General features: G+C 46.9%; 1 long non-coding RNA gene across 1 annotated transcript in view; it reads left to right on the top strand.

The window, feature by feature from the left end:
• LOC308577116 overlaps window positions 1-20194 on the top strand; it is a 72117-nt gene extending 51923 nt beyond the window's left edge. The window contains exon 2 of the long non-coding RNA XR_014003455.1: window positions 19596-20194. This is a non-coding gene — a long non-coding RNA (uncharacterized lncRNA). The remainder of the gene's footprint in view (window positions 1-19595) is intronic.
• Window positions 20195-27097: the final 6903 nt, after the last annotated feature.

Below are 27097 nucleotides of genomic sequence, written 5' to 3'. Positions count from 1 at the left end.
GACATTGACTGCTTCCAATACAGGCTTGGATTACAACACGATCTGGGAGGTAGCACTCACTGAGAAACTGACACAAAAACAACATGCTGCGAGGGGAGAAAAGAAGCAAGATACAATGCCTGCAGAATGGTGTCTCCTCATTCAGTTTACAAATAAAAAGGCTAGTCCCTCCTACATTCTGCAGTATATGGCTGCAATGATATTTTTATGGCTTGTTTTCTTAATGCATAAATTCATTTTGTGGTTCCTTCTTTACTTACCTGAGGAGTGTGGCAGGCAGATCTTTGGATGTTTAGTTCTTTGATTGTGTGTAATGTTAGTTCATTTCACCTGTAACTGAGAAACAATAAATTAACGGAAAAGGAAGGAAAAGAAGCCTGCTTTTGTTGGTAACATTTTGCTTCCTCGGCTCCACTGACCAGTATGTTTATTGTCTGACATCTTCATTCTTGCGTAAACTGATATACAACTTCCATGCTGCAGAATCTCAAACAACGTTTCTCCCATCCATGAGCTAGACAAGCGATCACCTTTTTTGCCGCATGGAGTAGGCAAATGAGTAGGGGATGAGACCTGGGATAAATAAAAGGGGAGTTCAGCTTTTCACATGTGTAGTGAACCTGATAGCAATGAATTGAGGGAATTCCATCAACGATCTGAGTGCTGAGCCCAGCCTTATTTAAAGCATTAAGGGACTTTTGTAACAGTCACTCCCTAACTCTCAAGTAAAGCCCGTGAACTTTGCATTTTTACAATACATGCACCTCAGTCCAGGAGACATGCTCTGATGGATTCGGAACCTTAAAGTTCATCTTCACATTTAAATATTGTTCAGTTGGTGATGACCACCGAGATCTTACAATATCATTGTTATGCAGAAATGGATTGTCTCAGAAAAGGTGCTTTCCCAGACCACAGGGATGTCCAGCTTCATATTTCATGGAAAATGCAGAAATTGCGAAACTTACCAGAAGAATAAGAAATCAAGATAACAAACTTTTTGTAAAAGAATGGAAATGGTTTATTGAATATTTACAAACAAATTGTAAACAGATAAGAACACTGGCAAGATTATAGTAATAACCTGCAGTTTCATAAGAGTATATATTTAAAGAAGATGAATAATTGATTGAATTAGGTTAATTTGGATATTCAGAAGACATTAAAAATAAATTTAAGGAACCGCAGAAAGAGGGGGAAGGAAGTCAAGTTTTGAAATGTTAAAATGATTGTAAAATTAGTGAAATGTATAAATTTGAAAAGTGTGTGTGTGTGTGTGTGTGTATTTAAAGGATGTCCAGCTTCTACAGTGTTAATGAGTCAGAATGGAATGGATTCCCTTTTCCCTTTTTGAGAGTCCAGGCTGTGGCCCTTTTCAGTACAGTGGTACCTCGGGTTACAGACACCTTGGGTTACAGACACTTTGGGTTACAGACTCCGCTAACCTGGAAGTAGTACCTCAAGTTAAGAACTTTACCTCAGGATGAGAACAGAAATCATGTGGCGGCGGAATGGCAGCAGCAGCGGGAGGCCCATTAGCTAAAGTGGTACCTCAGGTTAAGAATGGTTTCAGTTTAAGAACAGACCTCTGGAACGAATTAAGTTTTTAACCTGAGGTACCACTGTATCATCCCTTTGAATGGGATGGCAGGGCTCTCTAAGGAGATGCCACTGCTGAGGACAAGCTCCAAAGCTTTTGAGCATGCAACGGCCACATCCTTCATAGCTCGGCTGCTCTCTGCTCCCAGATCTGCTGCTTCCTCCAGCCTCTCGCTGTTCTCTTCTCTCCCTTATTCAGCAGTTGAGGTTGGGCTGGGTCATTGCCACTCCAGTCCAGGTGTGCCTGTGTTAACTCTGGCTTGACTATGCACACTTCCTGTCAGGCTGAACCAACAGAGACCCTCCCAGTGGCACAGCTCCAAACAACCACATTGTTCAGCAAGTGGATATTTGAAGATTAGAAGTTAAATGCAATCTCTGTAGCCAGAACTACATTATCTGAAACTTCAGATTAACTGTGTGTTTTGTGTTAACTCTGCCTAGATATAACACAGTGCAGCAAAGCTGTGCACATCTAGCTCTCCTAGTAAGAACTATATTTTTTGGACATGGTTAGGCAACTTTTGATACCACAAGGTAAGATTTTGCCATTGACCTTGAGGGTATTCTTTTTGTATTTTTGCAGTATTTCAAAGGCTTGTTGAAGCTGTTATTTGGATAGTCACAATGCATATATGGATAGTCACAATACATATATGATCACAATATGTATTTTTAGACTGCTAAAATGTACTAATTTGGATCTTATTTTGTGGCCTTCACAAACTACTGTGAAATAAAAGTCAAGATTAATAACATATGTTCAGAAACCTCAATGGAATGGGGCCAGTTTATGTCCTGGGAGCCTCAAGCCCATTACTCCAAATCCATCCCATGGAAGTCGATAGGACTACTTTGAACAAAGTACACTGAGGTTTCATTCTGACGGAATTTACAATGACAGAGCACCGTGGTGACATTCAATTGGAACAAATTAACTGTCAGGCCAGGGCTAAACTTGTAAGCGTGGGGGACGCAGATTTCTCAGTAGTTGTCCTATAAATGTGGCATTCACAAAGATCAGAATGACCACAAACCACATTGCTTTTAAACAAAGTAAGTGCACACTCGCTTGTTTGAATTAGCTTCCCCACAGCAGTAAAATGGAACGAGCTAAAAAAAGATCGGGCGATAGGAAGGCTAGGTGAAAGAGGAACAGAAAAGAGAAAGTCACATTAAGATTCCGGGAGTGAAAAAGGGGGGGGGGGAGAGAGATGTGTTCCCTGAGGTAATATATATGAGCAACTCCAGTTTAGCTAAGTAAAGACGCAGCAGGGACAGTCTTTGCCTCAAACGAGAGACTTCCATTCTTATTCAAGGAGTATAAAGGCTAAGGAAGAGACAGGATTGGTGCCAAACCTCTTCCTATGTGGCAGAGACTGCACAAATCTGCCATAATGCGCACACAGGCTCACCATATGAATCAGCAGAATTGCAAAAGTAGTCTTCACAGTAGCGCGAACCAGGGGCGGCCCAGCCCACTTCGCCACCTGTGGCGAAATGCGAAGGTGCTGCCCGGTGTTCATGCTTCCATGTGCCACCAACCCTCCTTGCCACCCCTGCCGAAGCCTTCCTTTCCCAAATTGTGCTGCTGCGGCTTCCAGGTCCTGGCAAGATCTAGCAAGAACCTTATGAGATCACCCTGCGGGATTCTCACGTGATCTCTCCAAACCCTGGAAATGGCCACTTTTCTTTGCTTCTTCAGTAACAGAGGGACCTTGGATTTCACCGCCTGAGGCAGCTGCCTCAGTCTGCCTCATAGATGGGCTGGCCCCGGTGCAATTCTTTTCTATGCGTTGTTGGCGCAGCTTATGGAGAATTTTCATGGTACCAATCCATATGGTGAACTCTTCACATGTCCTTATAGCTGTCTGCCGTTCAGGAGAGCTTTTCGGTACAAATCACACTGTGGTTTAACATCCTAAAACAATCCCACTCATGGAAGACAGCTTCTATCAGCACCTATTAGCCACGATAGGTACCAGAGTACCAGAATGTGGGAGCAAACAGCAGGGCGAAGGCCTGATTGTCAGTTTCCACGGGAAGCTATAGCTGCAAACAAAATGCTGGACTAGATGAACCATTGATGTGACTGATCAAAGCATTTCTTAATCTGATTGAGTGGGCAGTTTGCTGTTCTAAAATATTACTTAGAATTTCCGGTGTGATAGATTCCTGTTACATAATCTGGGTTGCCTAGAAACTACTATGCTGTTGTGGAGGCTTAATTTAGTTTGATGCTGGTAATTCAGTTTATGGATTACTTATTGTCAGGGGTTTAGGAGCAGAGGCACGGGCAAGGGAGGAAACAGAGAGCGAAGGGGAGGAGGCAGAAGAAAAGATGAGTGATGACGACGACCCGAGATCTCCTAGTCTTTCCAGTGAATCAGAGGATTCACAGAAAGGAGCACCAGTGGCCAGGGCAAGGGGGGAGTCAAGGGGGGCACCCCAGGAAGATAGAGCCAGAAGGGACTCGGGGGGAAGCAGCTGGAAATCGGGACCAGCGTCACCGCCAGGAAGCAGGGAAGAGGAAGGGAGCCAGGGGGGAAGCGCTGGCAGCTCACCACAGGAGGGAGGGCATGAGTCAGGAGTGGCCACACCTCCATCGGGGAGCGAAGAAACGGTTAAGAGGAAGGTGGAAGGTTGGGCGCGCGCGCCAAGTTCAAATGCAGAGGAAGGCGGCGCAGTAAGCAGCCCCGAAAGGGAACCAGGTCCTAAAGCCCGGCGCAAGGAGGCAGGAGGGTCCGGGTCAGCGTCAGAAGAATCCCGGAAGGAGGAGGCCCCGGGGGGTAGAGGGACCCAGAGGAGGACAGTCAGGCGGAAAAGGTGGAGCAAGGCTAGGATATTAAGTTGGTGCTCACGGGGCGGAGACTCAGACGGAGCTTCGCCGATCTAGCTACTAGACGTAGAGTTTGCGCGCAGCAGCGTGAGAATGGAAACTGTAATTCAATAAAGACTTTTACTTAATGATCGCTGGCTAGCGTGATCCTCTGTGAGCTAGGATCTTCAAGCAGCTCTGACAGTAAGCTCCGTCTCACCATTGTGGGCATCTACAGCCTCGAGGAGGGGAGAGAAACAGGTGCCTACTAGCGAGCTCACGAACGGCAGACGACATGACGGCTGAGCAGCAGATAGAGGACCTCAGAAAAGCAGTGGCACAACTGAACGCCGAGGTTCTCGCATCCAGGAAGAGAGAGGAGGAGGCAGCTGCCGCCTGCAGGGATCTCCAGGTCAGGTTAGACGTGCTGACAAAGCAGACACCCCGGCAGGAGGGAATTGGGTTGGCGAGACGGACAGGCGGGCTGGTCTCTCACTTCGATGGGAACCTGCAACAGTATCCCAACTTTAGAGCCGATGTACTGTGCGCACTGCAACTGCTGCATAAAGACTTTAGAGATGAACAAGAGAGAGTGGGGTTCATCATGTCCCATCTGCATGGGGATGCGAAAGCATGGCTACGCAATTTATGGAGAGATAAGGATCCGGCGCTCCAGAATGCGGATGCCTTTATTAAAGCGATGGATGGGTGCTTTTTATCAAGTATTGACGTGGATCTTGCACGGAAGGAGGTGCATGGGCTGAGACAAGGGAGGGCCAGCGTCAGGCAGTATCATGCCCGCTTTTTCGCCTTGGTCAGTGCCCTGGAATGGGACAGAGATTCGGCTCCTGTAAGAGACCTCTTTTGGGAGGGGCTGCACAACTCGATTAAAGATGAGATCGCGAGGGGGGAGAGACCCCGAACCACCCAGGAGGTCGTTCAGAGGGCACTGGCAGTGGGGGTGAGGCTGGAAGGACGTCCGTGGAGCAAGGACGAAGGGCGTGGAGGGCGCGAACCAGCCGGGGGCCCCTCCTTCCTTCCCAGAGAAGCAGCGCGGGCGCAATCCACGCCTCCGCCAGGAGGAGGAGCCGAACCTATGGAGGTTGGAGGTGCAAGGGCTCAGTCAGCAACCAGAGCCCTAGCACCGGCAGCAGTGAAAGCGAAGCCTCCTAGAGGGAACAGGAAGTGTTACGTCTGTGAGGAACCAGGGCATATGGCAAAAGAGTGTCCCCAGAGGCCCCACAAGCTCACTGCAGCCTCAGCAATGGTGACTGCAGCAACGCAGCAAGGAGGACCACAGCAGGGAAACGACGCAGTCTGGCTGGAGGAAGAGGCACTGGGGCCCAGCCAGACGTGTTAGTGACGCAGTCCCCAGAGATTTTACAGCCCGTGAACCCCCTCCCGCCCAAACCAGTAGTGAGGCTCACAGCATCTCTCCAGCTGCCCAATGGAATCACCATAGACGTGCCAATCACCATTGACTCAGGCAGCAATGCGGACTTTATAGGGCAGGACTTTGTCGACAGGCACGCTGTGCAGTTGCTGCCGGCCACACTGCCCCTGCAGGTTGTCACGGTGGATGGCAGGGAGCTGCTCGGGGGGCAAGTGGTGAAGCAGACGCCACCAATGGTGATGCGACTTGGGAATCACAGAGAAATCATCAGCTTCAACGTCACTCAACTATCTGACACGCCCGTTGTATTGGGCATGAGTTGGCTGGACAAGCACAGCCCAACGATGGCTTGGTACCAGAGGCAGCTGACCTTCGGCTCTTCTTTTTGTGCTGAACACTGCATCGTGCCCAGGCAGGAAGGAGAGGAAGAGGAGTCACAGCTGCTGCTAGGCACGCTGCAAGCGATTCCCCACAAGTACGCTGAATTTTTGGAAGTTTTCTGCGAGAAGGAGGCAGACAGGCTACCCCCTCACAGACCATATGACTGCAAAATTGACCTGCTGCCGGGGGCGGCGCTGCCTAAAGGGAGACTGTATTCCATGTCAGAGGACGAACTGCAAGAACTCAAGGAGTTCATTGATCATAATTTGCAGCGCGGCTTCATCCGGGAGTCCAAGGCAGTGGGGGGCAGTCCCGTATTCTTTGTTAAGAAGCGGGACACGCCCCAAAAGAGACTCGTAGTGGATTACAGGATTTTGAACAGTGTGACTAGGCCATCGGACTTCCCCATGCCCCGAATTGACGACCTCCTCGCAAAGGTACGGAAGGGCAGAGTGTTCACCAAGTTGGACCTGCGGGGGGCGTACAACCTCATTCGCATGCGGGAGGGTGATGAGTGGAAGACAGCCATGTTCACGCCACTGGGGACCTACGAATATAGAGTTATGCCTTTTGGATTGCAAAATGGCTCCCACGTTTTTCAAGCATTTATGCATCACGTGTTGGCGGGACTTCTCTACAAGACGTGCGTCTGTTTCTTAGATGACATCCTGATCTTTTCGGAGTCGCAGCAGGAGCATGACAAACACGTCAAGGAAGTGCTGAGCAGGCTAAAGCAACATAGGCTCTACGCCAAGCTGGAGAAGTGCCAATTTGACGTGCCGGAGGTGGATTTTCTGGGCTACAAGCTGTCTGACAAGGGGCTCGCCATGGACAGCGCCAAGGTTCGAGCGGTGTTGGATTGGAAGAGCCCGCGCAACCGGAAGGAGGTCCAACGGTTTGTCGGCTTTGCGAACTTCTATCGCAAGTTTATCAAGGGCTTCGCGATGCAGACGGCGGCCATCACTGACACGCTTAGCTCCAAGAAAAAGAAGTTCATTTGGACAGAGCAGGCGGAGCAGTCCTTTCAGGCACTCAAGCGTCTCTTCGCGTCGGAAGAGCAGCTGCTTCATGTCAACCCCAGCAAGCCGATGAGGGTGGAGACAGACGCTTCGGACAGAGCCGTGGGGGCGGTCCTGCTGCAGAAAGACCCGCAGGGGGTGTGGCGACCGGGAGCGTTTTACTCCAGGAAGCTCAGCAAGTCCGAGCAGAACTACACCATATGGGACAGGGAGTTGCTGGCCATTCACGCAGCGTTCAAGGCGTGGAGGCACTTTCTGATCGGCGCCAAGCACACGGTGCAGGTTTGCACGGACCACAAGAATCTAGAGCACTGGCGCACGGCACAGTTCCTGAATCAGAGGCAGATACGTTGGGCTGAGTTCTTTGCGAACTTCGACTTCCGAATAGAGTATGTCCCGGGGGACACCAACATCATGGCAGACGCTCTCTCCCGTAAGCCACAGTATCTGGAGGACGCAACACCAGCGGCCGCCATGCACATCTTCGCACCGACAGTGTGGGCGTGCGCCGCGGCGACCGTGGACCTAGAGGCGGTGCGACGAGCGTTGCAGGGGGACTCCTTCGCACGAGCAAAGATGGCAGAGGTGCAAAGGGGCAAGGCAGCGGCCGACGGTTTCCTGCTAAGAGATGGATTGCTCATCCGTAAAGGGGCCATCTACGTGCCGGGAGACGAACTTCGAGCCAAGGTGCTGCAGCAGCTGCACGACGCGCCCACGGCCGGGCACTTTGGCAAGGAGAAGACGGTGGAATTAGTAGCCAGGGATTTCTGGTGGCCTGGAATGAGAGGGGAGGTCGCAGACTACGTGGCGAGGTGTGACACCTGCCAGAGGGCCAAACCAGTGCACAAACCGCCGGCCGGACTGTTGGAACCGCTGCAAACTCCGGTCGAACCTTGGGAAAGGGTGGCCCTGGACTTTGTCACGGATCTGCCCAGCTCAAGGGGCAAGACGGCAGTGCTGGTGGTGGTGGACCTGTTTTCCAAGATGGCCCATTTCATTCCGTGTGCTAAGGTGGCCACGGCGGAGCAAACCGCCAAACTGTTCATAGACCACGTGTTCAAGGTTCACGGTCTGCCACGGTCTATTCTGTCCGACCGGGGGCGGCAGTTCATCTCGAATTTCTGGCAGAAGCTGATGGGCTTCCTGAACGTCAAGATCAACCTGGCGTCGGCGAGACACCCGCAGACCAACGGGCAAGCGGAGCGGGTCAATGCCATCATGCAGCAGTACCTGAGATGTTATGCAAATCAACAGCCTGCGACGTGGGTGGATTACCTGCCGCTTGCCGAGTTCGCCTACAACAACACGACGCACGTGTCCACGGGGGTCACGCCGTTCTTCGCCAACAACGGGAGGCACCCCAGAACCTTCCCGGGACTGGAAAGAATGGGGGAGGGGGAGCCGCAGACAGCAGAGGCGTTCGCGTCGGAGCTGCAGGAAGTCCACGATCAGCTGAGGCGCCACCTGGAGCTGGCCAAGCACGCATACAAGGTACAAGCAGACAAGCACAGAAGGGTTGGAGAAGAGCTCCACGTGGGAGACTGGGTTTGGTTAGCAGCCCACGCAGTGCCGGCCAGGTCGTTGGCCAAGAAGAAACTAGGGCATAAGCAACTGGGGCCCTACCAAGTCGAAGAGCAGGTCAACCCGGTAGCTTTCAGACTGGCACTTCCGGAGGGTTCCAGGATGCATCCGGTATTCCACAGATCGGTGCTCACTCCCTACAAGGCACCGCACAGGTTCCAGGAACCCGGAACGGCGCCGAGTCCGGCCAGAGACAGAACAGGGCACGCGGGAGTGGCACAGAAGGAGCGCATCAACGAAGTCACGGAGATTTTGGACTCCAGATGGGGGGAAGAGGGGGTAGAATACTTTCTCGCCAAGGAGGGCACCCCGGCCAGTGCGAACAGCTGGGTGCCGGGCTACGCCTTAGACGAACCTCTGCTCAAAGACGAGTTTCATGCCCTCTTCCCACATAGACCTATGCCAGCAGACTTTTTCGACGACTGGCTTTTCACGCCCACGCTTTCGGCCAGCACGTTCCGGGGGTTCGACTCGGACGAGGAACCAACACGAGACGTCCGTTCCCCGGAGGGGTCACCCTCGGGATCCGCCTCAGAACCCTCGTATTGGTGGGACGATAGGCCAGAGGAGCAGTTCCGCAGAAAGTGGCTGGAATGCTCAGGACGAGCAACGCCGACAGGAGGAAGTGAGGGAGAGACGGACATGGACATTTTCGGGGACGACCCTGGTTTCGAGCACGGCGGCACAGAGATGGAAGCGGAGGTGACCGTCGTCGACGAGAGCAGGGAGGAAGAACCGGAAGACTTCAGATGGAGGCCCGCCACGGGAAGCGACCGATATCCGACGTTCGTCCCTTTGCAACAGCAGCCCCCAGCTCCAGCACCGGAAGGAGGGGAGGGGGGAATGGGGGGCTTCGAGGGGGGGATGGATGTCAGGGGTTTAGGAGCAGAGGCACGGGCAAGGGAGGAAACAGAGAGCGAAGGGGAGGAGGCAGAAGAAAAGATGAGTGATGACGACGACCCGAGATCTCCTAGTCTTTCCAGTGAATCAGAGGATTCACAGAAAGGAGCACCAGTGGCCAGGGCAAGGGGGGAGTCAAGGGGGGCACCCCAGGAAGATAGAGCCAGAAGGGACTCAGGGGGAAGCAGCTGGAAATCGGGACCAGCGTCACCGCCAGGAAGCAGGGAAGAGGAAGGGAGCCAGGGGGGAAGCGCTGGCAGCTCACCACAGGAGGGAGGGCATGAGTCAGGAGTGGCCACACCTCCATCGGGGAGCGAAGAAACGGTTAAGAGGAAGGTGGAAGGTTGGGCGCGCGCGCCAAGTTCAAATGCAGAGGAAGGCGGCGCAGTAAGCAGCCCCGAAAGGGAACCAGGTCCTAAAGCCCGGCGCAAGGAGGCAGGAGGGTCCGGGTCAGCGTCAGAAGAATCCCGGAAGGAGGAGGCCCCGGGGGGTAGAGGGACCCAGAGGAGGACAGTCAGGCGGAAAAGGTGGAGCAAGGCTAGGATATTAAGTTGGTGCTCACGGGGCGGAGACTCAGACGGAGCTTCGCCGATCTAGCTACTAGACGTAGAGTTTGCGCGCAGCAGCGTGAGAATGGAAACTGTAATTCAATAAAGACTTTTACTTAATGATCGCTGGCTAGCGTGATCCTCTGTGAGCTAGGATCTTCAAGCAGCTCTGACACTTATTAATACTTCTGTATTGTCCTTCTGTTTTTACAATGGAAAAGGAGAGACTTTAAAATGGTTTATCAGAACAATTATTGATATCTCTTTTATGGACTGCTGAAAACCCTCTTTCTTGTTTTGCTACTTAATAAGGGGGAATATTTAAGGAGTATAGCTGAACTGATATAATGTCTGGGCTGAGCTGGTGTATTAAAAAGTTATACTCCTAAAGTATACATTATTTCTGTGGCAAGCTGCAACAACTCAGGAAATAGTGAAATCCAGAAGTAAACATGAACTTTGGAAAACAGAATATCCTTGCCTCTCAGTCATAGGAGCTCTTGTGTAAAAGACATGTTTCAAAATGAGCGCAGTGATTTGACCCTCTCAACTTTGCCTTTCAAGTTCCTTTTTACCAATTCTCTCACTTTGGGGAAGTTTCCTCTTTTGAGGTCAAATGTGGCTGCTGGATTTTCTTAGCAGTTGGCCATTTGTCTTTATATTTAATAGCACTATTCCCATTGCTCCCAGTTGGTTCAACAACACTTACAACTTGCCCCAAGTCCTGGGCACCACTTGATGTTAAGTCAAGAGGTTGTTGCCTCTCTGGTTGGTTCTGTGACCAATTGTTCCAGGGTACAGTCATTTAGAGTTCTTTGAAGGGGTGCAGAATATAACTCCCATGGTATTCTGGATATTCAAACCCTCCAATATCCTCCCTAAATTGGGTTTCCTCTATCTGTGGCATCATGGCTGAATGCTGAGTATATTCAGAATTCTGTGTTAAATACCACAACAGAACCACAATTTGGTAGATTCTTCTATATGGTCTTATGTTTCGACTGGCTCTAATCTATGATAAAATAGCATGAACATATATCTGACTGCAGTGTTTGCACTGAAAACACCTGGAATTTTATGTAAATAGTCTAAGGACACTGTGGAAAGGGAACTTAAGATTTAGAAGCAGAAAAAAGTTATCATAAGTGAATATCCTGTGAGAAATGCACGACAAAAAGCACGCCTAGTAAAATCCTGGGGCCTAAATGGAACAAGACAATATATTTTGGGGTTTTAGCATTCGTTTTCCTTCAGTATACCTTCTGATCATTCCTTATTTTATCATCCAAAACTCATGTTTAGCAGAATTAAATGTTTGAGAGTTTTAATTAAAGGTAGTCTTAATGTGAATATTATTGTGTATAAAACTAAGGGAAGAAAGGAAATAATAGTTCAAATAACAAAAGTTTCAAAATTCACAGAAGAGGCATGAACAACTCCACTGGGTTACATAAAAACATCTTTGCTTTTGCTTCAACAAGATAGAAAAAGAATATTGCCAAAATGTCATGGTGAGACCTGCCAATAATTGCAACAAGATACGGTCCCAAGATATCAGAAGAATTTTTTCCTTTGGCTGCCACTCAATGAGACATTTGGGCCAAATTCTTCTTATGATATTATTAGGTAAGTAATCTCATTGGTTACTGCCGGATGACTACAATAGTGCAGAACCAAATCCTGGAGAGATATACATGTATTCTACTGTCTCTGGCACTTCTAGGGTTAATTAAAAATAGATAGATAGATCAAGTCACCATGAAAATGCTGTGTTTTCTGTTACATTGGGCACATTGATGCAAAGTTATTTCACCCAAAGTAAGAGGCAAATTTAAATGTCAGGAAAGATTAATTTCCATGTCACAAACCTTACGATGAGAACTCTACCCACACAGTTCCACCACAGAGCACCTACATGGGTGCCATTTTAGAATGAAATCTTTTCAAATTGAAGACCCACCTTTTCCCACCCATCCCCCCACATGCTGCAACGTGCTATGTGTTAAGTTGTGGGTTGACATAGCAGACGACACAGCGATTTCTCCAAAGCAGCTCTTTATTTTGTAAGCTGGAACAGAACTAACTGAGGAGCTCAGTCAGCCTGCTTATATAGAGCTATAGAACAATTGTAACTGTTGCAACGTTCTAAAACTATCCAATCACTGAACGTCACTTTTCGATCCTTCATTTGCATAACTATCTACAGTATCCCCCTGCTGGCCCAGGGTGAGAACTTCAGTATATAACACTATGTGCATTAACAGCATACTCACCATACAAAAACTGCAGTGCGCTTGCTCCAGAATGCTTATAACTATTGCTATGGGTAACCATAGATTGCTCCACTGAAGAAAGACTGGGAGATTCTCCCCAAATTTTGATGAGACTCTAGCCTAGTTGCCTCTGGTAGCGGTCTTAAGGTGAGACTCCACCTAAGACCCGCCAGAAATCACAAATATCTGATAAACAGGACCTTATCGAAGCAGCCACGGGGAGGATCGTCTCCTAACCTAGGGCAGCTTTCTACAATGAGCAAGCTATGTTCAACAAGTTCTTCATTTGCTCTTTTACAAAAAGCAAACATCTCTGTATTTCCATATTATCCAAGGCTGATCGCCACTTGGTCTTAATGCTAGAAAACAATAGTTGGACTGTTAGGTCCTCCTCGTGACATAAAGGGTTCAAGCTTAGCAGCCATACTCACTTGCTTAAAAACCTGACAGAGGCCTGAGTATTAAACGAATAATGTCTGTTCTGTTGACGTCCATTGGACAAGCAAGTCACAGCTAATTCTCATTTACCAGATCGTAAGACTCATTGAATTCAGTAAGACTTACGGTACTTCTGAGTAGATGTGGTTAGGATTGTGCCATGAGGCATGTGGTGCTAGGAACACAGGGCTAGAAACCCATGCTAGACATTAATGGCACTGATTTCATTTTGTTCCATTCATTTCTGAATGTATATAAACCATCTTCTAACCAACCAGGCTCTTAAGGCAGTTTGCAATAACAACAATATAAACGAAAACCAAATTAAAATGAAAATTAAAACTGCATCTTATCAAATATATGTAATATTACATTGCAGTCGATTGCAATGGACTTCCTTTACAATAAAAAAAAGATAAATTCAAACAGAAAACAATATGAGGTTGTAATGATTACGGGCGCTGCAGTTTGTTAAGTGTTCCTGGGAATTGTAACACTGCGAGCGGTGAGCTCAGATTGTTGTTGTTGTTTAGTCGTTTAGTCATGTCCGACTCTTCATGACCCCATGGACCAGAGCATGCCAGGCACTTCTCTCTTCCACTGCCTCCAGCAGTTTGGTCAAACTCATGCTGGTAGCTTCGAGAACACTGTCCAACCATCTCGTCCTCTGTCGTCCCCTTCTCCTTGTGCCCTCCATCTTTCCCAACATCAGGGTCTTTTCCAGGGAGTCTTCTCTTCTCATGAGGTGGCCAAAGTATTGGAGCCTCAGCTTCAGGATCTGTCCTTCCAGTGAGCACTCAGGGCTGATTTCCTTCAGAATGGAGAGGTTTGATCTTCTTGCAGTCCATGGGACTCTCAAGAGTCTCCTCCAGCACCATAATTCAAAAGAGCTCGGATACACAGCCTCATCTGTAGTGACTACCTGGGTGTTCCATGGGTAAGACAGAAAAGACACAATAATAAGACATTGCTCAAGGAAGGCAAGGAAAAGAAATGTTGCACACAACAAACAGGTTTTTTGCAGCTGTTCAGTATGATCTAAAGCATCCACCATAAAGCCTTTTCCTAAAAAGAAAGAAAGAAAAAGAAGTGGTCTGTCATTGCTTACTTATCTAAAAGCGTGCTTTCCCAACAATCGAACAGGCTGTTGAAAGTACAGTAGCAAACACATGGATTTGAAATGTGAAAGACTATTCTTGGTAATTGTTTTGACATTTTCAGTGAAAACTCTGCAACTTGTGCAGCGGATATGCCTTTCCTATGGTTTATTTTATTTTATTTTCACCATTAAAGATGACGAGTAAAACGCAACCATCATTAATTTTTTAAAGAGCCTGACTAGATGGTCTTCCTAAAAGCACTTGTTGGTTTACTGTCTGCTTTAATTATCTAACTCGGTTCTTCACAAACCTGATGTATCATCCTATATACTGGAAAGTGGATGGTCTATACTGTAGTTTTTAAAGATAAATCGTTGAGAAAAAACATGTACTTTAGTGCCAAAGAGTGGTCTGTTTCTGCAAGCTAAAGGAAAGCAGCTCGAAAAAAGCTTCAGATTATTAATGTGGTTGATGCTTATTGGATATAGTGTTTTGGGGAGAAGGCACCAAGTCACTCATTTGATGGTTCCCATTTACTGTCTGGCAGCCTTTATATGCAGTGTCCATCTTAATATAAATACGAATTTTCAAACGTTTAGAAGAATGCCGTATTGGGAGTAACTATATACTAACTTCCAATTAGAGTTGTGCTTTTAATTTACCAAGTGTATTTTTAAAGTCCTTCCAGAAGACCAATTCCTGCAAGCAATTATGCACACGAGTAATCTGGTGCATGGAAAAAGTCCAAATCCGTCACATTTCAGTCTTATTGGTTTCAAGGAGATCTTTCCTGCATGTAAATTTATTCATATGGAAGCTCACAGCTTCTCTCTCCCCCCCTCCATGCCCCCCATCGACAAATGATCACTTATTTCAATGCACTTATTTCTGCATTGAAAAACTTCATTATTTTTACTGGGCTTCTCTGGCTTTGCTGCAGAAATAGATAGACAGGTGTCTCAGTTTTACCTGGCATGCTTGTTACTTTGGGAGCACAAAGCTATAGTCATGTTTTTACAAGGGAAATATGTATAATTCTCTTACACTAGTAACTTGATCCAGCATATGCAGTTTGTTAGGGGATAACTCTTAGCTCAGAGGCAGAGCCCATGCTTTTTCATGCAAAATATCCCAGTTTCAACTCCTGGGGTCTTGTAGTAGGGCTGAGGAAGACTTATGGAGTGCCAGCTGCCAGCCTGTGTATACTGACCTATTACAATTTGACTGGATTTAAGGTACCTTCCTAAGTTCCTGTGAACGGGCGAGACCAATAGTGGGTCCAACGCTCAAGAAGGCTGGTTATGCACATGATGAAGAGTGAAGTGAAGGGCAGATGAGACTTGTCAACCTGGGAAGGTAGCCCATCTAGGAGAAGGGAAGCTCTGATCCTAAACCTCCTGCCTTGTGGGATATCTTCAGAAGAAGGATGAGGAGTAAATCCTACACAAAACCTGAGTGGAGTCCCAAAGGACGGTTGGGTGGTGTCTCCTTCTGGCAACTTCTGTAGCCAACAACGTCTCTGAAAATCTTTAAAGGAAGTGAGGTACCAAACTTTGTACGGTTGAAGACAAGCTGTGAAGCTTTGTGTATTCAACAATGATGTCCAACGCTGAACAGTAGTTCCGGATATTGACTACTGTTCCGTAGAATTCTTCATCAGCGTGGTGGGTGGATATAGAATGCTTCACAAACCCATCTTATTTCAAATGAATGTATATAAATGAAAATATCAAATGCTGTGGAACAGTGCTCATGTAATAATGTAGTCACAGCTTGTCTTCCACGGGACAAAGCTTGGTATCTCACTTCATTTAAAGATTTTCAGAGACTTTGAGACTAAAGATTTCATTTTGTCCTTTTTATGATTTGAAGGAATTCTATAAAGATTGTCTATTATGTATGTATATGGTCATCATGTTGCCAAGACATTGTTGACATTCTCTTTGCAACACAGGGGTTTGTTTGGATACTAACTTCTGTAGCCAAGCTGGTGCCCAATGTATTGCTGTGCTTTCCTTTGGACTAGAACAATGAGACCGAGAGGGGGGTCTTGTCACCTAGGCCAGTGTTCCCCAACCTTGGGCCTCCAGCTGTTTTTGGACTACAATTCCCATCATCCTTGACCACTGATCTTGCTAGCGAGGGATGATGGGAGTTGTAGTCCAAAAACCGCTGGAGGCCCAAGGTTGGGGAACACTGACCTAGGCAACCCAAGTCCTCCATATACTCTGCCCAGGCTTGTGCCCTGAGTAGGTCATTTAGGTGCTGCTAATGCAGCGGTTTGACCCCCCCCCAGAGATGCACTCCATTGTGTCTTAAGACAGATGGAAGTCAAGAACAACAACATTTATGTGGGTTGCTTTGAATTTCACTTTTCTGAAAAAGGACAAAGTAATCTAAAAACAACAACTCTGAATAATCCCCCTTTTCCTCTGGTCCCCCCTTTCTCTTTTATTGAAGAAGAACAGGATATTTTAATGCTACCATCATCACAGAGGTGTCTGTGGAGGGGATATATTGATTGAAAGTATATTGTATTGTAACTGCATTGTAACGTTTGGATAAATGTTTTTTGAATTTTTTAAACTCTGAATCAGATCGTTCCACACTGCAACATGTTGCTGCTGGTTCTTTGTTCGAAGCAAAAGTTCCAGCCAGTTTGGCCAATGTTCAGGGATGAAGAGAGCCGCAGACAACCTGAAGACTCATAGTGTCCTTATCCCCGGTGAAAAAGAAGTACAGCATGCATTGCAGCAGAACATAGGAGCAGATGGATTTTAGGTGTGGATTAGTCACATCTTAGCAGTTACTGTGTGTAAATGTGTGGTGCCGAGATGCCCTAACAATCACAGAACTGTATCCGTCTCTGGGCTTGTGTGTGGCCTATGAATGGCATGCAATTCTTGCCAGAATTTGATCCAAGCCACCCACAATTCCAACTGAAGCCCAAGGAAATAAAGTCCTTCCCATTGACTTCAATGAGGATCATATCTGCATAATTACCAAATCCAACCATCACTCACAAGGACTTTGTAGTTCTGGAAGGATACTGCCAGCGCTGACATCATCCTCATCAGACTCTTCCACATGGTTCTGTTTATAGACGGTTAATTGCTGTCAACGTCTGAAGGAACCTTTGAGATCTAGAGTCTTTTTATTTTTTTTTGCGACTCCATAAAATTAAGAAGCTGATTTTTGTTGTTGTTGTCGTTTAAGGATCCAGTCCGCAAAAGACTCAACACTGGCATGACTTTTATTATTGTAATTTGCTGACTACAAAGCATAAAAAAGTAACTTGTGCAGACATGTAATGGTTTGCATTTGGGTAAAACTAAATTGCATTGACGACACAGAACACATTTTTCTAAATAAAAGGGAGGGGGGTTAGAAACAAATGCTAAGCACTCATTGTTTGACTGGTGAAGTTAGGGGACAGCTGTACGAATGGCTGTGGCTAAAAAAAGTAACTAAACCTTCTGTGCTAAGGTGACCCAAATTCTGCACTAATTCTGTGCATTGGGGAGCTACAGTGGTGTAGTGGTTAGAGCACTGGACTAAGACCTGGGAGACTGGGGTTTGAATCCCCACTCAGCCCTGAAGCTCACTGGGTGACTTTGGGCCAGTCCCTGCCTCACAGGATTGTGGGGATTAAATGAGGGGGAGAAACATTGACACCACCTTGAAGCTGGGGTATAAATGTATAAATCATCAGGAGAAAAAGAGGGCAACAGCAGAAAACTAATATGGAGAGGCAGAGCTTCAAAGCAGCGCAGAGAGGAATTGATAAGTATATGTAAATTGCTCAATGGATTTCATTAGCAGTCTTACTTGGGGGTCGTATACCTGAAGGAGTGCACCCACCTCCATCATTCAGCCTGGACATGGAGATCCAATTCTGAGGGTCTTCTGGTAGTTCCCTCTCTGTGAGAACTGATGCTACAGAGAACCAGACAGAGGGCCTTCTTGGTGGTGGCACCCGCCCTGTGGAACGCCCTCCTGTCAGATGTCAAAGAAATAAACAACTATCTGACATTTAGAAGACGTCTGAAGGCAGCCCTGCATAGGGAAATCTTTTAACGTGTGATGTCTTGCTGTGGTTTTATAATTTACTGGAAGCTTCTACAATTGGATTGAAGACTTATACGAGCTCGCAACATATGAACAACTTGCATATAAATGCCCACTTGCCATGGACAAACTCAGTGATATTTGGAATACATTCTTAAGATCTGGTGAAGTACAATAACAACCTTCTAAATTATACAGTTTGGGGGTTTCCCCCTCCCCCCTTTATTTTCCTTTCTACACTGGTTCTGTTTCTCTTTTTCTTTCTCTCTCTTTTATTTACGTCTCACCATGTTTAGTGCACATATAATTATGTACTTTTTGAACTTTCAATAAAGATGTTAAAACAACAACAAAACAAAACAAAAAATTTGCTAGAAGTTGCCCAGAGTGGCTGGGGCAACCCATTCACATGGGTGGCATATAAATTTCTTATTCTTATTCTTATTTGTAGTAGTAGTAACCAAAGGCACACAACAGAGCAGCAGTAGCCAACATGGTACCCTGCAGATGTTGCTGACCTACAAGTCACCTCAGTCTCAGCCAGTTTATTAATGCAGTAGAAAAAGGCAAGTACGGGTTTTGAATAACAGAAAGGGAGATCCCCTCACAAATACATCTACTCCATACATATTTATTCAGATGTACGACTCACCAAGTCCTTAAACATGCATAGGATCAGAGCTTATACATATAGCAAGACAGCAAGCAATGCCGCTCTGTAATTGTAAGCTGCCCTGGAAACCTGGTTATCAGGCGGCACGGAAACAGGATAAAATAAATAAAAGTAAACCAGAACTCCTACTCAGGAATGAAAGCAACAGGAAAGGTTTTTTGACACCCAATTTTTAGAGCTGTAGTACAATGTCACAATCTAATGTAAGCCAATTAAAAGATGTATTATTTTTTTTAAGTCATGCCGGGCAGCCCTTCCCAATAATGCCAATTAGGGAGACATAATACTGATTTATAATATGATTTTTAATTTTTTATTGGTATACTGTTGTGTACCTTCGTAGTTATAAAAATTGCCGAAACAGTACATCAGCTTTTACCAATGCAGGTTGCAGTGCTTTGAAGCTTGCTTGCTTGATTAGACTGTCAAATCCAATAAATATATAATCAGAGAGCAAGTTGTATATTCATTAGGGAATGTGTGAAATGGTTCCCTTTATCTTTTGTGGATTTTGCTGCCTTCCAGATGTGGGCATTCTGTGTTGGGGAGACTTATCCGCAACACTAGATCTGCATGTGTGCTTTACAACATAGATACAGTTCATTGCTATCGATTCAATTTGCTTGTCATCTACAATTATGCTTTATGTCCTGCCCCCCTCCTATTGGATGTCCAGCTGCTTTAATTATGAAACAACTGGCACAATTAAGTATCCATCTACCCCCACGCCCCTATAAACCCTGTGATTATCTTTGCAAACCTGCTGTCTGCGTGGGACACATGCAGATGTGTTTTGCCTTTCAGGGGCAGAGAAAAACATGGCTATGACATGGCACCCTGGTTTATGGGTGGCTATTGCTCTGGACCATAAAGAAGGCTGATTGCCGAAGAATTGATTCTTTTGAATTATGGTGCTGGAGGAGACTCTTGAGAGTCCCATGGACTGCAAGAAGATCAAACCTATCCATTCTTAAGGAACTCAGCCCTGAGTGCTCACTGGAAGGACAGATCCTGAAGCTGAGACTCCAATACTTTGGCCACCTCATGGGAAGAGAAGACTCCCTGGGAAAGACCCTGATGTTGGGAAAGATGGAGGGCACAAGGAGAAGGGGACGACAGAGGACGAGATGGTTGGACAGTGTTCTCGAAGCTACCAGCATGAGTTTGACCAAACTGCGGGAGGCAGTGGAAGACAGGAGTGCCTGGTGTGCTCTGGTCCATGGGGTCGTGAAGAGTCGGACATGACTAAACGACTAAACAACAACAAATTGCTCTACGGAATATGGACTTCTAGGTGCCTTCACAAATCCCTTCTAAGTAATCTTGAGACTGTATTGTTTCATCCCAATCTAGTTCATAGGAACGTAGCATGGGCTGAATTAAAATGTGTGAACAAGCACAAACGCTGCTGGCTTGTTTACTCTCAAGTACCAACTCTCCCAACATCTATAGCAGCTCTGTCTGAGGCAGCTGAGAATACTCAACTCTCATTTCCCCCTTCTTTCTTATAAAAAGGGGGTGGGAATCTCACAGTGGAAACAGATTGAAGTCATTAACATTCGATCAGTTATTGTATTCTTTTTTTCTTGAGCACCGCCGCAACTTATGAGGCTGTTTTAATAAAAACTCTGGTCAGAATCCAGCCCATGGCTGCCAGAATGTATGCAGGAAAGCGTTTCCCACACAGCTTTGCTCTAAAGCTGCCTCCTTCCTGCCTCTGAATGGCTGAAAACGAGGAGCCCCAAGTATGCATCTTCGTCGCTACACATCTCCATTTCCTCCAGAATATTGTAGGCCAAAAATCACAGCACAGATATTCCTAGACGCAAACAAATACAAGCTGTCCTTTTGGATAGCCAAAGAATGTCCTGTTGAATCATAACACAATATGCCATAGGTCTTCCAAAATACATGCACCGTTTTCGGGCAGGAAGTTGTTTGCAAGATTGTGCATTGTTGACAGGATTCAAGCAAACACTTGCTTCCACTGAAGAAGGGCTGAACATGCTTCTACTCCTGTGTAGGCCTGCACATACTTCATCCTGGAGGGGCTGCTGCCGCCAGTAAGCCAGGCTACGTGGGTGTCTCTCTACATGGGGAGTCAGTTTTGTGAAGCGCGAAGTATTTCACCACCACAAGGGTAAAGCCCTTGACAAAGAGGGATTTTAAAGGTCATGCCTGACACCTCATCTAGGGGAATCCTATGACCACGAGGCCTGTTTCAAAACCAAGGACGGTTGAAACAGATCATCTACAACTTCCTCAGTTGGAGGAAAATGTGATTTTTTCAGAACATGGGATACGTGGAAACAAAGGATTCAGACACTAAAATTATTTACCTGTTCACTTCCCCGTTGCTTTATTACATTTATATAGCACTTTTCCTCCAAGGAGCTCAAGATGGTTAGGGAAATTTTTATTATCGATGTTTTACTGTGCTCAATGTTTTTAATTTGTTGGAAGCTGAGTCGTTGGAGCAACTCAGTCAGATGGGCGGCATATAAATTGTTATTGTTGTTATTATGGCTCTCCCCTCCCCATTTTATCCTCACAACAACACAGGGAGGTAGGCTAGGCTGAGAGACAGGACTGGCCCAAGGTGAGCTTCATGGCTGAGTGGGAATTCAAACCCTGGTCTTCCGTCTCCTAGTCTTACACTACTTGGGTTCACTGTCTTTCGAAAGGATTTTATCCTTCCCCTCTAGATATCCCCTCGCTGGTTTTCGAAAAATGCAGTGACATCAACACCCAGTATCTGCCCCCTACTGTAAAGTGTCTCAAAATACTTTGATCTATGTTTCAGTGCCCTGTGGCAAGTTATCTCAAGTTCATATCAAGTTATAATTTGCTTTCTCTCTCTCTGACCATTTCTATAATCTACACTTTATATAAATGCATATATACATTACGGGAGGACTGTGTGTATCATCAGGATATTGAGCTTTCCCCACCTTGCTCTGCCTCACTCTCCTGCTTCAGAGTTTTATATAAAAAAACCTAAGGGACGCGGGTGGCGCTGTAGTCTAAACCACTGGGCCTCTTGGACTTGCCAATCAGAAGGTTGGCAGTTCGAATCCCTGTGACATGGTGAGCTCCCGTTGCTCTGTCCCAGCTCCTGCTAACCTAGCAGTTTGAAAGCACACCAGTGCAAGTAGAAAAATAGATACCGCTGTGGCAGGAAGGTAAATGGCGTTTCCGGGAGCTCTGGTTTCCGTCACAGTGTCCTGTTGTGCCAGAAGCGGTTTAGTCATGCTGGCCACCTTTATAAGCATATGTACAAGTTTCCAATAGAGTTCAATAAAAACAACAACAACCCTGGGAATTGTAGTTCACCCCTCACAGAGCTGCCATTTCCACCAGCACCTTTAACAAACTACATTTCCCAAGATTCTTTTGTCAGCAGCTGTGTGCTTTGAAAGTGCTTTAAAGAGATGGTGTTTGGCTGTGACCAACTTCAGCTACAGTGAGATGACTGGATCATCCAGTGAATGGAGCAGAGACTGAACCCTACTCCCAGTAGCTGGTTGACCACTGTGAGATTAGAAAGCAAGGCCCTTCGTCTGGTCCAGCAGTTCCCTTGTCATATTCAGCACTGCAAGAGAACCATCTTGCTACAGGTGGGAACTCAGGTAACATTCAGCCGTCTGACCAGTGGTGTTTCTCGAGAGGGCAGGTCGCCATCAAGAGCTTCCAGAGCAACTGTAGAAATATCACGGCAGAGGGGCAGAGACTGACATTAGACCCTACACACAACTCCATATCTCTACACACTGCTGGCACAGTTACAAGACAGAACTACAAGTGACGCCCTGTGGTTGCAGGATGAGCCCATTCCTGGAGAAACAAGCAGCATCTAGCCACTGGCTCTCACTAGTGTTTCCAAGACAGGGCATATATATCCCTGAAGTGTTTCTCTAGAAGTGCGAATAAACCTTGTGAGTGATAGACTTTGCCCACCCCCCAGCAACCTTGCAGACCTAAGCATTAATTGATATGCATTATAGCTCAAGTCTGCTGTTTTAATCTTAGAATCCTTCCTTGCGGACAGGGAAGAATACCATTTCTTAAAGCTCACTGTTCTCTGTTTGTAAGAAAGAAGTTGACTCTCAACGGGAGCCCTCTGTGCCAGATGGATTTATGAACAAGCCCCCTAATGTGACAATTGAAACAGCATGGTGGGGTACTTCCTCCCATGCAAATATTTCCTGTATCGGTCCAGTTTTCTGCACATCCAAAGAGTAGCGAAAGAAATGAATTTAAAGTTTGTGTGTGGGTATACACACACGTAGATACACACACTTGTATAATTTATCAATTGATTTATTGTATGTATGTTTCCTTAGAATGCCCAGAACAGCACAAAGGGGTTCCCAGTTATTGCCCATCTTCGCACAGATCAAGCCACTCTTGCTTATCTTCAACAGCAAGCACTCACTGACAGAGCCACTGACTGGTCCGTATAATTACCCTATAAAAAAAACCCCCCTTCAATCAATCATGAAGTGTGGCACCATTTGTATCGCTGCAGGTGCCTGGGTCAAGAAACTGGTGCCTCCCCCTGGCATTCCAAAAGGGCAGAAGAAACTTCCTCTGTATGTTTTCCGATTGGCACCCAATCCCAAGATTAACACTAATACAAAACATTACATCTCCCTTTCTTGCAATTCTGTCCGTGTGTGTGTGTGTGCGTCCGCTGGAGCAGGAGGGGGAAAAATCACTTGGAAACACATCCCTCCATCCTCATCGCCTTGGGACACCTGTTCATTGATGCCGACCCAGAACAATATAGCTATCTATATGTATGATAATGGAGAGAGGAGCTGAGATTCTGATTCCCGCTCCCACCCCCCCCACCCCCGCCGCCAAAAGCTCTGCGTATTGAGCAATTCCTTCCGAACATCTTTTTTTTTTTTTTTTACAGGCAAGGTTTATAAATCTTTGCAAAACAGTCTCCTTTGCACGAGCCCTCGTTTGGAGCGCACGGCTGCGTTCTTAGGGGGAGAAGAAGATGAAAAACAGTATTCTCGATTTCCTTCCCAGGGGGCTGTTGAAAGAGTGCTGCCTGCCAAACACGTCTGAAGGGTTTCACAATTGCATCATAAGCTCTGCTCTTTGCAGGGTGTGTGTTTGTGTGTGTGCGTCCGCTGGAGCAGGACCCGCTGCTGCGCTCCGAGCTGACCAGGCGCGCACTGCGTGTGCTGGGATTCCACAGCCGGCCTTAAATATGCTGGTTATTTTTATCCGCCTACGTAACGCCGCGCAAGCCCATCCCACCAGCGGCACGGCAGCGAAAGCTACACAATGTTTCCCTTTAGTCGGGAGGGGAAGTGGAAAAAGGCCAGGCTTCCTGATCACATGGTGCTGAAGTCAATGAAAAAAAGGAGGGGGGGAGAGAGGGAGAGAGTTTTCCTGCCGGTTGCTTGGCTTTTGCGCGCGCCCCACCTCCCAGATTCCTTTCTAATAGCCTGGTCCGGCTTAACCCTTGGCACCGAGCGCGTCTTGGGGAAGGCGGCCTGGGCGGGATAGCGGCCAGAAAAGCATCAGTGGAAAAGAGCAGGGAGGGAGGGAGAGAGACCAGCGCTCTCTATAAACACCAGCCCGCTGCAGTAATTGGTGGCTTGGAAAAGGCGAAGGAAATGCGAGGCTTGTACGAAACATCAGCCGACAAGAAGTGGGGTGATGTCACACGGCCTTCCAGGATTAGAAACCCTTAAAAGCTCCGCAGCTCGGGGCTGCCCCTGCGCAAAAGCGCGCGGGAAGGGAGCGAGAAGGACTTGGGCAGCTCCAAATGCCCGGCGGTGTTTGTTGTTGTCCTAAACTCTGCTGCCACAGATCGAATGGCAAAAGAACCCCTGAAGCCAGGTCACTTTTTATTATTAGTGAAGGCAATTAGTTATTACTCTCAATGTGTATTAGATGTGGCTCCTACAGGGTATATTTCTATAATTTGCCAGTGTTGTAGTCAGCCAACAGATTATGGTGTTCCATGTCAGGGGCAGTGGGTCGGCTTCCATCTGCATGTGCACACTCATCATAGAATCATAGAACCATAAAGTTGTGAGGGACCGCGAGGGTCATCTAGTCCAACCCCATGCAAGGCATGAATCTCAGCTAAAGCATCCATGACAAATGACCACCCAACCTCTGCTTAAAAACCTCCAAGGAAGGAGAGTCCACAACCTCCCCTGGGTGAAAAACAGGCTTCACTGCAACGATGCTTCAATTCATTACAGTACCTCGGGTTACATATGCTTCAGGTTACAGACTCCGCTAACCCAGAAATATTGCTTCAGGTTAAGAACTTTGCTTCAGGATGAGAACAGAAATCGTGCAGCAGTGGCCCGGTGGCAGCAGGAGGCCCCATTAGCTAAAGTGGTGCTTCAGGTTAAGAACAGTTTCAGGTTAAGAACGGACCTCCAGAACGAATTAAGTTCTTAACCCGAGGTACCACTGTATTATAATACTGCATGGTAATTTTTGGAAACGGCGTATTATTACTTTACACCAGCTTTCGCCAATTTGGTATCCCTCACAGATATTTGGGACTATGACTCACGTAGGCACCAGTCAGCATCGTGGAAATGGAGACAATTGGGGGAGAAAGTGGGGGGATACTGAGGTGCCTCCAGAGTCAGGAGGGAGAGGTGTGGGTGTGTGAGAGAGAGAGAGAAGACAAGAACATGAGAAGAGTCTGCAGGATCAGGCCAATGGCCCACCTAGTCCAGGCATCCAGTTCTCACAGGTGCCTGTGGCAAACCTGCAAGCAGAATTCGAACACAAGAGAAGTCATCCCTCCAGCAGTTTCCAGCAACTGGTATAAAGATAAAAAGAAACACACTGTATTACTCTCCTATGCTGTCCATCAAGTTGTAGAATAGTTTTTTTAAAAAATAGGTCCAGGTATCATGAGTTTTGAAGGGACGCGGGTGGCGCTGTGGGTTAAACCACAGAGTCTAGGACTTGCCGATCAGAAGGTTGGCGGTTCGAATCCCCGCGACGGGGTGAGCTCCCGTTGCTCAGTCCCTGCTCCTGCCAACCTAGCAGTTCGAAAGCATGTCAAAGTGCAAGTAGATAAATAGGTACCGCTCCGGCAGGAAGGTAAATGGTGTTTCCATGCGCTGCTGCTCTGGTTCACCAGAAGCGGCTTAGTCATGCTGGCCACATGACCTGGAACCTGTACGCCGGCTCCCTTGGCCAGTAAAGCGAGATGAGCGCCGCAACCCCAGAGTCGGTCACGACTGGACCTAATGGTCAGGGGTCCCTTTACCTTTACCTTTATCATGAGGTTTAACATAAGAAAGCACAACTGATTATGCAGCTTGGGCACCAGCCTGTTCAGGGTGGGATTGTTTTGAAGCTCAGGGACTAAAGATGCATAAACCCACTGGCAGAGCTTCAGCTTGCCCTCTCACGAGTGCCGGGATGGCAAGCAGACTTTCTGCCTAGAGCAACAGCTGCTTAAGAGCCTTGCCCTGCCAGAATGAGTGGGTTCATTGGACAGATGTTGGACAGCAAAGGGTATTTTGTTATGTGCATAGGAGTGTCACATACCCCCCACTGAGAGGAGTTTATGGGGGGGGGGAGTCCAATCTTTGCCAAGCATCTGGAGTGACTAGATGCCAAGCTCTGCTTTCTGGCCTGTGAGGGAAGTGATGTGTGGGCTTGTTTGCATGAAAAATTGCTCCAGCCAGGGTGGCCATTTTTGCTCACAGTTAAACACATTTCTTGTTTTGTTATGATCTATCCTAATCCAAGAGTCTAGCGTATATAGGATAATATAGCACATTTTCTTATATCCAGATCGTTGCCTTCTGAGTCAATCAGCTTGGGAGAGTCAAAGAAGGAAAAGGCAGAAGTGAAAAACAAATTAGTACATGTTCTAATGAAGTTCTCTTTTGTTTTGATGGACTGGAGCGGTGGAGGAAGTAATGCAATATTAGGGTCAGGGTAAAGATTATCTCCCTCTCGCCTCCACCCCTGTTGCCTTCCCAAGTGCATAAACGCCTTCCTTATATAGGAAAAAAATAAGAGTGTATTTGGGAACACCACTGGGGCAGATACGATACCTGCTGCCTTTCATGACTCTTGTGTCTGGTTTGTGGGACACTCCTTCCTTCAGCAGTCTTGACATTTGGTGTCTGTTCATATGATCATTTGCAAGTCGATTGGAGAAAGTAGAAGAGCTGTCCACTTCCTCAGACACGGATTAGCCTCAGCTGGTTTTGACCCACATTGCAGTCAGTTTCTTTTGCCCAGTAAAAGCTAGGTAAAGGACTCCTTGATGGTTAAGTCCAGTCAAAGGCGAC

Source organism: Podarcis bocagei, assembly GCF_964188305.1.
Source record: "Podarcis bocagei genome assembly, chromosome: 17".
In the NCBI taxonomy this organism is placed as follows: Eukaryota; Metazoa; Chordata; class Lepidosauria; order Squamata; family Lacertidae; genus Podarcis; species Podarcis bocagei.
Note: the sequence above shows the minus strand (reverse complement) of the source record. Positions and strands in the feature narration are given on the sequence as shown.